The sequence below is a fragment of the Eutrema salsugineum genome, unplaced genomic scaffold (assembly GCF_000478725.1).
Source record: "Eutrema salsugineum unplaced genomic scaffold, Eutsalg1_0 scaffold_3, whole genome shotgun sequence".
In the NCBI taxonomy this organism is placed as follows: domain Eukaryota; kingdom Viridiplantae; phylum Streptophyta; class Magnoliopsida; order Brassicales; family Brassicaceae; genus Eutrema; species Eutrema salsugineum.
The window spans coordinates 7257886-7273572 of record NW_006256756.1 but is presented as its reverse complement, the minus strand read 5'-3'; the positions used below and the strand labels follow the sequence as shown (position 1 = coordinate 7273572).

The 15687-nt window shown below is 42.4% G+C and overlaps 1 non-coding gene across 1 annotated transcript; it reads left to right on the top strand.

The window, feature by feature from the left end:
* Positions 1-13943: 13943 nt before the first annotated feature.
* On the top strand, positions 13944-14047 carry LOC112085867. The gene has a single exon (XR_002899154.1). It is a non-coding gene; the product is annotated as a small nucleolar RNA R71 (small nucleolar RNA).
* Positions 14048-15687: the final 1640 nt, after the last annotated feature.

Here is a 15687-nt window from a genome sequence, read left to right as displayed (position 1 = left end):
TTCGTAATATTTCGTTCGTTTTCAAACCCTCGGTGGGTTTTCATATTTCGAACTTATTTGCCTTTCGAAAGGTTTTTTATTATCTGTTTTAATATTCTGCTTTGAATATCTTCGTACTTTGAAGTAATAGATCGGTTTTTTTTAGTTTGAACTTAATATCATATTTTGGTAGCGAGTTGCGTTAACTCGGCTTATATGTGCAAGTGTTGAGAACTTGGCTTATGGTGCGAATCTGAGGAGTTCGGCTTAGGGTGTAAGCATTCGAGCTCGGCCTGGGGAACCCATGTGAGTTGTATCGTACTGGAAGAGTGAGTTTGATCGAACTCTTGTAAACGCACGACACAAATTCAAGGTTTTCTAAGTCGAACCTAAGTATATATGCAAGATGGGCTCGGCTTATTGTTCTTGATGACTTAGAATTTTTAATGCGGGACTGGCCCCGGCTTTATAGTATGGAGTTTACCACGGCACCATGTGGGTGTTAGCGAGATGGATCTCAGCTTTTTAAGTTTGCATTCATGTGGAATGCTATCGAACAACTGGCCAGGAAGTCGATGTTGGTAAAGTAAGAGTTCAATATCTTGCGAGTATCGAACTAAAACTTAAACATTTTCGCTTAATAAAATTTTATTGATATTATAGCTGGACTCGGTAACGAGCTACCTACGTACCCTTTAAAGTGATCAAGCCATTCGTAGTTCTAAGTACAAAGGATCGGAGGTTTTTTTATTTATTTATTTTTTTAGGAAGAACGAACTTAATAGTAGTATCGTTTAAGATGCATTGAATTCCAGGATCTCGGGATCGGGGTTCTGTCGAGCTTCATAAGCTGATAAACGCCAGGTTTAACGACTTTCATGACTTGATATGGTCCTTCCCAGTTCGCACCGAGTTTACCAGCGTTCTTTTCTTCGGTGTTCTGGTAAACTTTGCGAAGTACAAGATCGCCATCTTCGAAGTGACGGCCTTTAACCTTTTTGTTGTAGTAACAAGCTGCCAGTTGTTGGTAGTTTTGTATCCTGAGTAACGCTCGTTCACGATGTTCCTCGACTAAGTCAATCATGTCGAGCATCATGTCTGTGATCTTGTTGGGCTGCTGAGTGAGCATAGTTCGGCGAATACTAGGAATGTTGAGTTCGGCCAGACACATAGCTTCCGTACCATACGCGAGAAAGAAAGGCGATTGACCGGTAGAACATTGTGGCGTAGTTTGGTGAGACTATAAGACGCCGTCGAGTTCATCCGCCCACGTTCTCTTAGCCGTATCAAGTCGTTTTTTCAGACCATCGATAATGGTTTTGTTTGTAGCTTCGGCTTGCCCGTTTCCTTGCGGGTACCTTGGTGTGGAGTAACTTAAGCGGATTTTCCACTTGACGCAGAAGTCGGCGAAAATTATCGAAGTGAACTGAGTACCGTTGTCTGTGACGATCTCGTATGGGACACCGTGTCGGCAGATGATGAATTTCTAGACGAACTTTTTGACGTCGATGCCATGTATCTCAGGATACGCCTCGGCTTTGACCCATTTGGTGAAATAACGGTGACGACCAGAAAGTATTGTTTCTGGCTTGTAGATCGGCGAAACGGACTGATGATATCCATTGCCCAGTACATGAAGGGATATGGTGCGGTCGAGGTCATCAGGAGTTCGGTAGGAAGATTGATCATCAGGCTGTGACGTTGGCACTTCTCGCATCGTGCGGCATACTTTTCGCAGTCTGAGAGCATAGTGGGCCAGTAATAGCCGGCTTTTTTGATCTTGAATGCTAAAAAACGAGCTCCGGAGTGATTCCCTCCTTCTCATTCTTGCACTTTCTGCATAATTTCCATGATGTCGCTTCGATGTCGATTGGGACGTGTTGACCTTCGGACTCATTGTCACTTTGTTCATTCATATCAACATCGAGATCAGTGACAACTTCCTTAGTCTTTTTCTTTCGGGTGAGGGGTGCGAGGTTGGGATGGGCTTCATAGTCGTGTCGTCTTGTGATAATATTGCAGACAGAGGCGGGCTCGATACTAGGTCGCTCGATTTCTGCAACTGGAATTATTCGCCGGAGGTCGGGATTAGAGTTAGTCGCGAGAGCAGCCAGAGCATCAGCGGAAGCGTTTTCGTCCCGCGGTATCTTCGTAAGTTTGAAGGTCGAGAATTGTGAAGCAAGATCTTTGAGGACTTTGAGGTATGCATCCATGCGATCATTCTTGGATTCGTATTCTCCGTGAAACTGGTTAGGTACGAGTTAAGAGTCACAGTAAGCGTGGATGTGTTCGGAGCCGATTCCTTTGGCGAGGCGTAACCCTGCTATAAGCTCCATACTCGGCTTCGTTGTTGGACGCTGAAAAACCAAGACAGAATGATTGTTCAACGATCTCGCCATCAGGAGATTTGAGACGAATTCCGACACCCGACCCTTTATGGGAAGAGGAGCCATCGGCATGGAGGATCCAGGGTTGTATGGTCAGATTGGCGTCGATGAGCTCAGGTGGTAGTTCGACCAAGAAGTCCGCTAGGACTTGGGATTTTGTTGCGGTTCTTCCTCAGTATTCGATATCATATTCGCTGAGTTCGATGGCCCATTTGGCGAGTCGACCAGATTGACTTGGGCTGTGAAGGAAGGTGCGAATAGGATGGTCGGTTAAGACAATGATGGAGTGCGACTTAAAGTACGGGCGTTGGGTATCGGTACTCTGATCCAATCCGACCATACTGACTCCAAGGTTAGGTATCGGTACTCCGATCCGTCAAGGTATTTACTGGTGTAAAAGATTGGCTTCTGCTCACCTCAGTCTTCGTGAACGAGTACACTGCTGACCGCATATTCCGAGATCGCGATATAGAGCGTCTCGCCAGTCTTGGGATTGGACAGAACTGGCGGTGTAGATAAGTATTTCTTGAGTTTGGTAAAAGCTTCCTCGCACTTTTCGTTTCATTCTAAGTGCTTGTTGCCGAGGAGGAGTTGGTAAAACGACAAACACTTGTCCGTTGATCTGGATATAAACCGGTTGAGTGCCGCAATGCGTCGCGTTAGCCGCTGGACTTCACGTTTGGTTGTTGGGGACAGGAGTTCGAGTAGAATTGCGATCTGCTTTGGATTAGCTTTGATGCCACGCTGAGTGACTATGTACCCGAGGAATTCGTCGGACGTTACGCCGAAGGTGCACTTAGTGGGGTTGAGTTTCATGCCGTATTGGTCGAGAATATCAAAGCAGGTGCGAAGGTGGCCGACATGATCGAAAGTGATAAGTGACTTGACGAGCATGTCGTCAATGTAGACTTCCATAGCTCGCTCGAGCTGGCTTGCGAACATTCGGTTGACGAGGTGTTGGTACGTTGCTCCTGCATTCTTCAAACCGAAGGGCATAACCTTGTAGCTGTATATGCCGCGATCGGTGATAACTGATGTTTTTTCCCGGTCTTGAGGGTGCATGAGGATGTGGTTGTATCCGGAGAATGCGTCCATGAATGAGAGGAGTTCGTTCCCAGCGGTTGCTTTGACGAGGCGATCGATGTGAGGCAAAAGAAAGCTATCTTTGGGACACGCTTTATTGAGGTCGGTGAAGTCAAGACAAATTCTCCATTTGCCGCTCTTCTTTTTAACGACCACGGGATTTGCCAACCAGTCGGGGTGTTTGACTTCGGTGATTGAGCCTGCTTTTAGTAATCGTTCGACCTCATCATTGACGGCTTGTGCCTTTTCTGGTTCGAGTTTTCGGCGCTTCTGTTTGATCGGCTTTTAGGTCGGGTCGATGTTGAGCTCGTGACAAGCGATCTGTGTATCGATCCCGGGCATGTCCTCGACTGACCATGCGAAAGTGGACAAGTGTTGTTTTAGGAAGTGAACGAGGGTGTCATGGATCTTTGGGTCGAGCTCGGCTGCGATGCCGACCTGTCGTTCTGGCCTTAGTTCGTCGATGCAGACTTGAGTAATAGATTCTTGCTTAGATTTTGTTTTTTGGACAATAAGGTCGGCAGTCGGGCCCTGCGAGCTGATGACGCAAGCTTGATTGGTTGAGCGAAGCTTGCACTCGTTGATGTAGCACGATCGGGCGACGGCTTGGTTACCTCGGAGAGTATAGATGCCGTCTGGAGTTGGGAATTTAAGGCACTGGTTATATGTGGAGGCAACTGCTTTCATTGCGTGTAGCCAAGATGTACTGAGAATAGCGTTGTAGATTGCCGATTTGTTACGGATGAGGAACTGGATGATTTTTGCAACTCCGGCAAGGTATATCGGGATTTTGACCGTGCCGACTGTCATGCAGCGTTCGCCGTCAAATCCTGTGAGAGGTTCGATAAAGGGTTCGATCTTGTCCGATGGTATGTCGAGCTGGTCAAGTGCGTCTCTGAAGATTATGTTGACTGAGCTTCCAGTATCGATGAGGATACGGCTAATTTCGACATCGTCGAGAAGGAGTTCGACGACGAGAGCATCGTTGTGTGGTTTGTGCAATCCATTGTGTCGGCTTCGGTGAATATCAAAGGGGTTCCCTTGGGTGGATCATGCAGGAGTTTAGGCGCGGTTACGGCCTGTCTGCTGTACTCCTTGATGGCCCGAACTGAATAGCTGCAGGCTTCGATAGCTCCCATGATCATGTTGACGCGTTTCCTAGCTTTGGGGGTATGGTTCTCTGGTGCGGGTTCGTCGCGGTTGCGTTTCGGTTGCTCGGGCTGGGCGGGTGGATTCGGTGGAGGCGGTGGTAAAGCCGGTAGATCCTTTGCGACGGTATTCTCGGGCGATGTGTTGTTAGGTCGAGGCGACTTGTTTCTTTGAGCGGTCGAGCGACGGAGGTCGTCGAGCGAGATTTGTCCTTTCCGGTACTGCGCGAGCAGGTACTCCCGCAGATGTCTGCACTCTTCGGTGCTATGTCCTTTGCGATTATAGAATTCACAGAATAGTGACTCGTCTTGGTCTTCGTTGCTACGGATCCACTTATTGTTCCACTGTTTCCTCGGTTGTTGGATGGCGTTAGCGTAGATTTTTTTTGTGATTCTCGTACCCTCTGCCATAACCCGATTACGGTTTATAAGTGTCGGTCTTTGGTCGTTCGGGTTGCTTTGCCGAGTAGCTCTGTTCGTGAGCTGCCTCCTCTTCTTCTTCCGCGATGTAAGTGTTAGCTCGGTGTAACGCGTCTTCCAAGGTCTGCGGAGGGTTGTGTTTGATTGCACTTCGGAAGCTCGTTTTTATCCGAGCGCTCTTTTGTAGACATAAGAGGGCGGCTTCATCGCTGATCGTGCAGTTAGCGACAATCGTTTTGAAGCGGTGGATGAAGTCGCGAAGGCTCTCGTTTGCTCCTTGAGCTATCTGCCATAGTTCAGAGTTCTTGGTATTCTTTCCGATGAACATGGAGAAGTGCTTGACAAAACCCGTTGTTAGCTCCTTATAATTGTTTATTGAGTTCGCCTCGAGTAGTGAGAACCATTCGAGAGCTATTCCTCCCAAACTTTCGACAAACAGCTGGCACTGGACCGCATCCTTCTCCTCGGCTGACCTGAACTGGTATCGATTCATGCAGATTCCGAATGAAGTCAAAAAGTGTCGGGGGTCGGTATTGCCTTCGTAGATCTTGATTTTGAGTTTCTCCAGGTGTCTGATAGGCGTTCCGGCTATGCGTAGTGTGTCTTCTGCGTTTCTTGAATGACGCGATCGATCTCCGTGCGGCGCTCGTTGCCTGATGAATTTTTGAAGTGATCTGGCGGAGTTGTGCCTTCATTGCTTCGAACTCGGCGTCACGACTCAGATCTGGCGGTGTTGGAGGTTTTGCCGACCCGATAGCGGTAGATCGCATAGTTCCATTTGACTGATATTGAGAGAGATCGACCAGTAAACTTGTTTGAGCTGAATCAATTTTGGATAAGTGACTAAATGTAAGGAAATATTTCATCGGAATTGGAATGGTTGATGAACAACCCTTTCGAACATTTAAAAGCAACACATCGACTATCATATGAGTGTGGAGTCCACATGCAGAGAGGTCAAAAAACGTTTCTAGCTGTGTTGTTCTAATTGGTACTCTATTCAAATTTTAACGAGTATAAACTCGTGCGATCACACTGTCAAAGGTGACGGTTTGATTGGTTTGCAAAAAATATGTTTTTACTATAATTGAGAATGATTTTTATATTTTTAATTATGAGAGAGATAGTGGTTCAAGACGAGATTTAAAGTGAATTGACTTGCCTATAAATGTTCTAAATATACACTTTCTCTTCTCTATAATTCATCCTAAAAAATTCTAAAATTAAACTGATGTGCTTGTGGTGAGGGAATAAATTTTACCTTAATAAAAACAAATGAAAGCCGCAAGTGCACAACTAATCAGTTGTAGTACTTAGGGATCAAATCCACATGGATTTGTGTGCCTAATATTTTTTTATGGTTTCTAAGTTTATGTCTAGATTAAATCGGTTTTAAGGGGTTGGTGTTTGTCATAAATTAAACTAAAACTAAAGAAAACAAATAAATCTATCCTAAAAAGCAAGTAGACAGTCGAATAAAACAAAATGAAACTAGCAGGACTTCGAATAAGTGAAAAATGCAAATCTAAAGGAAGTAAATGTAAATCAATTAAGTTGTGAACAATGATTAAAAACACTGGACTTTTGGGAACTCTACAAGGATCATAATCGGTTTCAACATTTTATATTGGGATTGATGGATATTGAAATATCTAGGGTTCTAGAGCTAGAGTACAGCGGTATGACTACGTCACCGTCGTTATCATAACCAACTGTCTCTCGCAACCCTGACCAGTAGGTTTCCACTATGACTTTGGAAGGGAGGAGATAGAGGAGCTTGTAAAGGACTCGTCAGTACTCACGGCTTCGCTGCAGGTAGGTTTCCACTCCTAAAAGAAAAATGGCCCGTTTCATTATAGGTTGGATACTTAATGAAAAATTTCGCAACAATAACTATCTAGATCAAACGTTAGGTGATCAATCAAGCATACATGCATTAAGAATAAGAATAAACAGAGAACATAATTAAAATCTCAGAGTGCTTGGCCGCGGTCGCGTGGCTCTGGCCGTGCTGAATAGCCTGTTGGTCGCGGTCCCATAGCTTTCTGGCCGTCTTAAAATGTCTCCGGGGCAAATGGAATATCTTGATATCCAACCATTGGAATGTCTCCAAAAAGCTGCATTTGAAAGCTGGTTGAGTCTTCTGTTAAGTATCCAATTTTGGGGGTGATCAAACGGTGAGAAGGTCTGTCTCTCCATGAGAGTTTTGACGGTCTGAATTTATCCAAAAGAGTATTTTTATCCTGATTTGCACATCTTTCTCCCAAATTACCTGAAACGTCTTTTAAAATCCGAAAACATAGAAATCATTTGAAAACCTTTGAAAATGGAGTAAAAACATCTGTAAAAGATATTAAAGTGATCCATAAAAATAGTCAAAATTAAGTGTTATCATAAACCTGGTTACCGTGGAATTTTTTTACCGTTAATTATTTACAAGAAAGGTGTTCTGATGTGGGTGCTGTCGGTAACACAAGTTTTACCCTAAACAAGCTGCAAGTGCACATCAAACGCAGTAGTACTTAGGGATCGAATCCACAGGGATTTGTGTATTGAGGACCTCTAACTGATGCTAAAAACAATCGTAGACCTAATGGAATAAAAAAGGGTTTAGTTTGTCACTAAATCTAACTAAGCAGAGAATTTAGAAGCTTGAAATAAAAATCGGTTGAAAACAATATGAAAAACGGCGCTGGAATTAGGGTTTGTCTTTAGGACTCATGTTCTAAAACACTGGAAATTTAGGTAAAGATTTTCTATGACTCTGAAGCTAGGATAAGAATTTATAAGATTAGCCAACTCTCGTCATCCTAATCATCTAATCACTTGTTCATGGCAATTAACTCTCGCTATCATGCCAAAACAAGACCATGCATTTCAGATCGGAATCCATCTTGTCTTACGTATCCTCCGTAGGTAGCTTTCGTCTCCTACGATGGTGACATCCATAAGATCCAGTTTAGGCAACTCAGATACAATACTCTCGTGGCTTGGATTCAACCTAGGATCAGACTCTGGGTGATCAATCCAGAGTTACCGCTATCGAAATCCTTTAACCTAAGAACCTAGATTTCAGTCGAACATGGGATCCCTTTCGATGGTCTCTTCACCCAACTGGGTGACTACTCAGACAAGGTTGAGCTTGGCATCATCATCAGTTTAAGAACTTGAAAGCATAAAAAGTAAAGAAACAAAAGTTGCAGAAAACTTCTCTTATTTAAGACAGTGTATGGCGATGAAAAGATTATACAGATGTATAAAAATAAAACATAAAACTACAAATAAGTTCTCTCTCAAAGAGAAGAAAGAGGCTATTTTACAAAAGACCTAAAAATGAGTATTTATAGTGTTTTCTCAAGTCTGGGCGTCTAAGACTTGTAAAATGAATGCAGGAAGTATCTTGGGCCTTATTTGGGCTTCTGAGGTTTGGACATAGGTCCACCGGTGGTGAAATAAGTTGAGGCGCGGTGGGGAGAAGCTTTGCCGCGGGTGAAAGCTTCCGTCCTTGACTGAATTGTGTTAGTAGACCTTCAGTGCATTGATGATATCTGGAGATCTAACCGTTGGATTTCATTGATTCCAAGTGTGTTGGAAAGCTGGTTGTCTCCTCTATAATTTCTCCAAATTTGGAGATGATCATACGGTTAAAAGGTCTTCTTTGGTTGCCAAATTTCTGACAGCCTGAATTTATCAAAAAATGTACTTTGCTCCAAAATGCATCCAAAGCTCCAAGTTTCCTGAAAAACCTTTTAAAACTCCAAAACATGGAAAACACTTATAAATCCTTTAAAAATGATTGAAAACACCTGCATAAGATATTGAAAGTGATTCATAAAAGTGGACAAAATCAGGTGTTATCAACTCCCCCAGACTTAAAGCTTTGTTTGTCCTCAAACAAAACCAAAGATCTAAGGTTTGAAAATCGCTGGAACTAACAAAATCTCAGAGAACATGCGTCTAAAATAAAGTCAATTATTATGCTCAGATCATGTATAGTTAGAGAATTCTCCCCAAAATACAGGCTAACTAGTCCGTTGATCCGTCATGCGAAAGTCTAGACACTTAAAACTTATCTTCCAGTCAAATAGCTCTTAACATTTATTAAAAGTTCAAGTGATTCTCATCAAAGGGAATTTAGTAAGTCGATCAAGGCTAGGCATTCAAATGGCTCTTTTAGGTGTGAGGTTCTTAGTGTTTAGGGTTACCTTTTTCTGGAGAGACAAGATATTATGTAAAACAGCAAGAGAGGATGGAGCTGTTGATGTCCACAGTTTCCAGTCACATTCCTCTTGCCTTAAGATTTCTGATCTCTTTCCTACAAGGTCTCTCCATCACTTCCCCAGACTTACATTTTTGTCTAGGTTTTAAAACCAATACTCACAGATGAATACTTGTAGCCTTTTCTTCAGATAATTTCGGTCATCCTAGACTCTTTTTAGGCTTTTTCTTTTCCTTTCCTTTCAATTTTTCATTTTTTTTTTCAATTTTTTGAAGGGGAAACCGCCTTTGGATGTAGAGTCATAGGAGGCATGAAATTTACCTTTGAGTCCAAGCTTTTTGAGGCACCATTAAACTTTGATAGATTCTTGATGCTTCACTTTCCCAAATTCCTTTAGTCTTTCTCTTGAGTGACTGAAAACTATGTTGTTCCTCTATCTCCGGCGCTTTTGCACATATCTATCGATACAAACTAAAGAGAGAATGCATGAGGTTTGAACATAAAAGTTTGGGTAAAGGGTGTGGTACCAGCTAAAGGTGAATTGGCCATCTAGGACAACAAAGAGTGGTAACAATAAGGTGAAGATATCCTAGATGTATATCATAATGCCTGCTAAAACCAATGATGAGAAAATTAGATGTGAAGATTATATTCAAGTAAAATGAGCTAGTATATCCTGGCAGAAAAGATCTCCATGAATAGAAATCCTCTGGTGGGAATTCATAGTGCAAGTACTTTAGCTACCGCATAGTCTAGTACTAACCACAAAAAAGAACTATCATGTAAAGTCTTGAAGCACATGGGTCTTACTCATCATAGTTTTGTGTCTAACATTCCTGAAAAAACACTCAAGATCTTTTAATAAGCATAGAAAAAATATTAAAATTGCAGAAAAAGATAAGAAATAAAGAAAATAGATCAGTACGGATAAACATCTCCCCCTAGACTTAAATCACACTGTCCCCAGTGTGAAAAACTTGGTGAGAAAATGGTAAATAAAAGCAAAAGAGTCTAAAATAAAAGAAAGAAAAAACGATGATAGAACCGTAGGTATGATGAGGTGATGGATGGGCGCCTATGTCTCATGGCTGTCGTCTATCTTTGTGGCAGAGTAGTCATCATCAAACCTGTTGTTCTTCTTCATGAACTTCATCATGCGCCTGTTGATCCTCTCCTGCTGACCAAGCTTCTTCTTCAAAGCTGCAAAGTCTGCATCGCTCCTAGTGGATGCTCTGGTGTGGGAGGAACTGGCTCGGGATGATGATGGTGCAGGCTGAAATCTCCTGCTGTTCGCAGCTACCTCTCTCTTGGCTTTTGCAGCCAGAAATGACTTCATAGTCAAGGGAAAGGGTGGCACAGATGGTAAGAAATCACGAGTCTCTGGTCTCCATCCTGGGTTTGCTCCATCTCGGATTCGGGGCACTGAATCTGACGGTAGGAGAACTCTGTACTCGGTGGTACTAGTGCAGAACTTGTAAGCAAATCCAATGGGATCCATATTGGCCCTGGAAATAGTCCTGTCTCTGGAAAACTGAGAGAGATCAAACCAATCCTCCTTAAGAGGTGTCTCGGCTGAAAAATCAACTCCTGCTGCTACCATAGGCAAAGTGATGATGCTTCCAAAGGCTGGTGAGTATTCCTGACACTCAGAGGTAAGCATCTCATGCTTAACCTTCACTTGGTTCTTTGCAATGATGCAAGCAAAGCAAAGGAACCTTGGATGATCTGTGAAAGGTAGCTGAAGTGTCACCAGCTCGGGCTTGAGAACATTCGCCTGATTAGCTCTGGAAAACACATTGTGTGCTTGAAACTTGTGTACATATTAAACAGCAGGGTGAGAGAGAACTGAAGCTTTAGATCTTCATTTGTCATAAACTCTATAACCCATCAATCTCCATTGATCCTCATCCGGACTTTCTTCAAAGTAATCTCATCACAATATGGCAGCTTCAAAGCATCACACATTTCTAAAATGATGAGAGAGTAGAGATGACCTCCAATAGAGAAGGAGAGTGTGCCATCTAGAGCTCTAGGAACAGCTCTCTTCTTGTAGGACAAGGTCCCCGATGCAAGGAACTCTTTGGCGTGGTTCTCATAGGTTAGAAAGCTCTGCTCCATGAATGATCTCATTCCAAGCCTATCAGGATACCATATCACATCTTCTATGATTCCAAACATCTCAAGAGTAGATAAAACAATTCCTGGGGTTGGCTTGATCTTCAGCTTCTCAAGCTGCTCCAGGTAGTTGATGTCTGGATCAATGGCTTTACCAACAAACTTCACATTCGGTCTAGAAGAAGACATAGTTCTCCGAGGTACAGATTTTTGAGTGGGGGCTCTCTCAGTCTCTCATGAAAATATTATTCTCTGTGCATATATGAAGGTGGAGAAAGTTTCATCATCATTCAGCTGCGTCTCGTTTAATGCATCGTATGTCTCCTACGAGTGGGGTTCTTTGCATGAGGACTCTTCTTGGTTCGAATGAGTCGTACCTTTGCATGCTTAATACAGAATAGATGTTTCGGGAACTTCCCGGTTTGATTCCGAAATAAATCAGGATTTTGAAGTTCTGGTTCGCGGAAAATCGAAAAAACAAGCCGGGAGGCAAAAACAAGCCCGGCCGTGGGTCAGGTGTTCGAGGCCGCAGCAAAGAGTGATTTGGCTGCGGGTGAAGGTCGTGGACCGCGGCAAATGAAGGCCTGGCTGCGGCTGAGATTATCGCGGCCGCGGCGAAATGGTTCTGGCTTCGCCTGCTTCTTTTCGGTTTCTAGTTTCTTCCTCCTATCTTTTTGTATTTTTTTTTTGGTTTTTTGAATGTTTTTGTTTTTTTTGGGTTTTATGAAAGTCTGAAATGCATAAAAAGAAAAAGATCAAATGGGAAAAAAATAAAAAGAAAAAAAAATCATACCAAATGGGTTGCCTCCCATCAAGCGCTTTTGTTTTTAATTCTTTTAGGTAGACTCTTGGTAGGATTAGGATTGAGAGGAAGATGCAAGATCTCTTGAAATAAGAGTTCTTGGGATCCTCTCCAGCCTGAACTTTAGATCTCCTTCATCTTGAATCACAATTTCCTTTCCCTTCTTAAGGATTTTTTCATCCTTGAAGACATGTTTTGTCTTCTCAACAATTTCTTTAAGGTTTTCTTCCTTCTCCTTGCAGATGTCTCGTGGTACCACTATCTTGATCTTTAAAAATTGCTTGGCTGCAAGTGCTTTTAGTTTCTTTTTATTTTCCAACATCTTCTCTTTGCTCTTGTCCTTGCAGTTTGGAGGTTGAGCCGGTGTGGTCTTATAGAACTTTTTCCTGTCCACATTTAAGAAAACTAAACAGCGATTTGCATGGTCAATGATAGCACCTAAAGTTGCTAAGAATGTGCGAACAAATATCAAAGGTATTTCTTTGTCTTGGTCCATCTCTAAGACTTGGAAATCGGCTGGGATGATTTTGTTTCCAATGACCAGTGGCAAGTCCTGGATCATTCCTTCTGTCCTCTTTTGAGATGAATCGCCAAAGATTATCCTTACTGGAGATAGGAAAAATGTTTCTCTACCAAGTTTCTCAACAACAGATTTTGACATAACATTCACATTAGCACCAAAATTACATAAACAATCTGAAAATTCAATTCTAGAAATAGAGCAAGTGAAAGAAAAACGCCCTGGATCCTTACACTTTTTGAGTCTTTGGTCAGGCAAGCGTTTTGAAACCTTGACCGGAATGATCTGGCTTCTCTCATACTCGGTTTTGCATCCTTCATGAGAGGTTTAGGTTTTGATTTTTCCTCAGAGGCTGCGACTGGTTCTTCTTCCGGAACTTCTGTCATGGTATTGCAGAACTTCTTTGGATTATCTTCCATTCTTCCTGGCCAGACTCTTGGTTGCCTCTTCATTGAATCTGCAGTCTGACCTATCTGTATTTCCAACTTCTTGACATGTGTTGCAAGAGATTCAAACTTTCTATTCAAGTCATTGTACATATAATTGACCCTCACTCTCCCTGATCGACTTCTCATTGCCTTGAGACGTCTGCATCATGCTTTGTTCAAGCGATTTTACCTGGTTGCTTAGCTGGGAAAGGGTTGCTTCTAATGAGCTGGTTCGTGCCTGTTGAGGGTTGAAAGGTGGTCTTTGTTGGAAATTTCCTCCTCTGAAGTTCCCATTTTGGAACTTGTTTGAAAAATTCCTCTGCTGCTACAGATAAGGCTAGTTTTGGGGGTTCTCGGCTCCCTGGCTCCTGTATGAGAGATTGTTGAAGTTGGCATTCCTGAAGTTGTGGTTGAAAGCTAGACTGAATCGGCTCTGGTATGCTTGAAAGCTCCCATAAAATTGATTTCATCTTCTTGATATATGCCATCATCTTCATATCTTCCATCTTCTTCATTTCCTGCAGCAGTATCACAAGCATATATATTTTTATTTTGAGATTTAAGAAGTTGACTTACCATGATTTTTAGCTCAGCAATCTCCCTTGACTCATGACTAATGATAGTCTTCTTTGATCTGTCATACTCAGGGTTGTTGTTGATGTTGGCTAAAGCTAAATTTTCGATGAGTGCTCTCCCTTGTGTCACAGTTTTTGAACTGAAATCTCCATTGCTGGCAGTGTCAAGAGAAAATTGATACTTCTGCTGAAGAACCAGCTAGCTCTGAGTTTGAGTGGCATTTCACCCGTTCTCTGTAGAAGGTGCTTAGCAGGTTTGCTCCAGAGAATCCATGATGAAGGCAGTCTCTCTCATACTCTTTAAATCGCTCCTAAGCTTCATAAAATGATTCTATTGGGCCTTGTTGGAAGCTTTGTCTTATTTCTCAGCTGGTTCAATCTTGACTTGGTGTAGAAGTGGTTCAGGAAAGCTGACTTGCATTCTTCCCATGAAGTAATATAACCAAATGACATAGATTTTAACCATCTAAAAGCTTTATCACTTAGAGAGAAAGGGAAAAGCTTACACTTCACGTAGTCTGCAGTGTCTGGAGTGGTTCTCACCATTCCACAGATTTATTCAAAAGATCTATGTGGTCTATTGGATGCTCAGTAAAGATTCCATGGAACTGATATTGCTTTACCAGAGAGACAATCTGAGGTTTTATCTCGTGATCTCCTCTTGCTGGGGCGGGAACTTGAATAGCTGATCTATTTTGAAAGTGTTGGTGAGGTGTATCGAAATCTGCAATAAATCTATTGCGGGGCTGTCTTCTCGCAGCATTGGCAAGCTGTATGGGCCGATTGGCCTCTCTACCATTAGGTGGGACAACGTTTTCGTTATTCCTTTTTTCTCCTGGATCGTCCCGATCTCACCTCTTTTGATCATCAACGGCTTAAGCAGCATTTCTATGGATTTGGTTTCCCTCGTCATCGAGTTGTGGCTGGCCATCTGCTTCATGGGAAGCGTCTCGGTCATCATCGCGAATAGAATCACGGTCATCGTCTCCAATGTGATACTCTTGATCACGATTTAAAAGATCTTCTCGATGGGCATTCGGATTGGCCATCTTGAGCGTTCTTCATCTGAGTTTCCGAAGTTCTCTTTCGTGTTTGTCAATCTCATCTAGGGGCAGTACAATGTTGGCAGGATTTCTCCTAGTTTTCATGCACCTGAGAGCAAAGAAAGCAAAGATAAAAAGAGAAGTTAAAAAATTTCTAGCAGAACTCGAAAATCTTGTGGTCTAGAATTGAAATTAGATTAAGAAATCAAATCAACAGCAACAAATCCCCGGAAACAGCGCAAAAAACTTGATGTAGGTACAGTGGGCAACACAAGTTTTACCCTAAACAAGCTGCAAAAGCACATCAAACACAGTATTACTTAGGGATCGAATCCACATGGATTTATGTGTTGAGAACTTCTAACTGATGCTAAAAACAATCGTAGACCTCATGGAATAAAAAATGGTTTTGGTTTGTCACTAAATCTAACTAAATAGAGAATTTAGAAGCTTGAAATAAAAATTGGTTGAAAACAATATGAAAAACGGCGATGGAATTAGGGTTCATCTTTAGGGTTCATGTTCTAAAACACTGGAAATTTAGATAAGGATTTTCTATGACTCTGAAACTAGGATAGACGCTTATAAGATTAGCCAAATCTCGTCACTCTAATCATCTAATCACTTGTTCATGGCAATTATCTCTCGCTCTCATGCCAGAACAAGATCATGCATTTCAGATCGGAATCCATCTCACCTTACGTATCCTTCGTAAGTAGTTTTCGTCTCCTACAGTGGTAACGTCCACAAGATCCAGTTTAGAAAACCCAGATACAACACTCTCATGGCTCGGATTTAACCTAGGATCGGACTCTGGGTGATCAATCCAGAGTTACTGCTTTGAGATTTGGATAAATGAGAGAATCATTTAAAAATCGAAATCCTTTAACCTAAGAACCTAGATGTCAGTCGAACATGGGATCCCTTTTGATGGTCCCTTCACCCAGCTCGGTGACTACTCAAACATG